This window comes from Chrysochloris asiatica, unplaced genomic scaffold (assembly GCF_000296735.1).
Source record: "Chrysochloris asiatica unplaced genomic scaffold, ChrAsi1.0 scaffold00500, whole genome shotgun sequence".
Lineage (NCBI taxonomy): Eukaryota > Metazoa > Chordata > Mammalia > Afrosoricida > Chrysochloridae > Chrysochloris > Chrysochloris asiatica.
The window spans coordinates 824,475-826,100 of NW_006409018.1; positions in this window are offsets into that span (position 1 = coordinate 824,475).

Consider the following 1,626-nt stretch of genomic DNA (forward strand, 5'->3'; position numbering starts at 1 on the left):
AGGTGAGTCAGAAAATCTGTCAAAACAGCACCAGGAACAGTCAACCACAAAGAAAACAGATGTGGTATCACCCCATTCCCAGGAAGCCTGCACCACTTTACTAACAATGAAATAAGCATTCCTCCACTTTCATAAGACTTAATCAGTGAGGGGCAGCCTTCGACGTACCCCAGGGGGACGACATCTGGGACCACGAATAGGAAACTGTATTTAATCCATACCCAAAATCCCACAGAATCTTTTCCACTCACAGAGGCCGACCCACTTGTCTCTTTGAAGTGTGCTTTTGCTTTCCAATAAACGGTTTCTGAGTGAATGCCTGTTGTGTGCATGAAATTGAGAGGTGGAGTCTCAGTTGAGGCTGATTCTTCAGACTCCTGAGAGAGACCCAGGAGGGAGAACCTAGTTTAATCTCTACAAATGGAGAAGACGCTGAGAGTGTTTTACGGGTGAGAAGTCAGAAGTTACCAGCTGTTCTGAAGGCCAGTAGGTAAAAGTAGAGGAACTTCTGAAAACGGCAGTTACAGTTTTTTATTTCTCACATGTGCACTTAATCATAATGTGCAGTGATCTTCAGAGTACAACATGATCAATATCAATCTTGATATACAGTCAGAGAATCTAGTCTGCCATAGACTATCTTCACTGACTGAAAACTAATCCAGGGAGACAAAGTTGGGATATCTGAGAGATTTAGCAGGGAGAGTTGCAGGACACATCTGTGGGATTACAAACATGATTGGTTAGGGTGCATCCTTGCAAAGACTTGCTCTTCAGTGTGTTACAATAAAGTCACAGGACAATGGCTAAACAAGTCCCTGGGCAATCTATTATAAAAATTGCTTTCTCAGGTGTAACTCTTTCAGGGATTGACCAATAATGCTGTACATCAACACTCTTCAGGTAAAAGCTATAACATCTTGCATGATTCAGGAAAGGTCCACTGAGAGAAGATTGTGTCATGTGGCCTCTGCCAAGGCCTCATATGAAAAGTAGTATGTGACCTTTAGATTATGTGGCCCTCTGCATTTAATCCCAAATTTAGGCTTCAGTTCTTCAGTGAGCATCTGTTGATTAATGAGCCCTTTTCCTGACAGTGCTCCAATACTCGCCGCCCTTGAGAATCCCAGAAAACTGTGACCACCAGTTTTCCAGTTGATGGTGGACTCTTGACATTTTTCTTGGTTGACAATTGAGGATGTTTCCATACTCTACTGTTTACCCTGAGGCTCATGGTGAATTCGTATCTTGTCACCAGAAATTAAATTTTTAGACACTTTTACCTTTCATTGAATTTAAGTCCAAATTTTGTTTGCAGATGTCCAAAAGCTTCTGTTTCTGCTCTTCCAGCTTGCACAGCTTGCACAGACTTTTAGAAACACAAGTGTGTCGTGGATTATTATATAGGCATGAGTGATCTGCCAAATCCCCACTGTGACTCATCTATTTGACTGAATCATTTCAGAAGCTCATTTAATATTGTCATCAGCCATGGATGTGGATGAACTTTTTTTTTTAATGTTTTATTGTAAATTATGTGATAGTTTACATGGGAGAACATTAGTTTTACATTCATTCTATCGTATATCCTCTCATTGCCATGGTTACAATCCCCTCCATGCAATC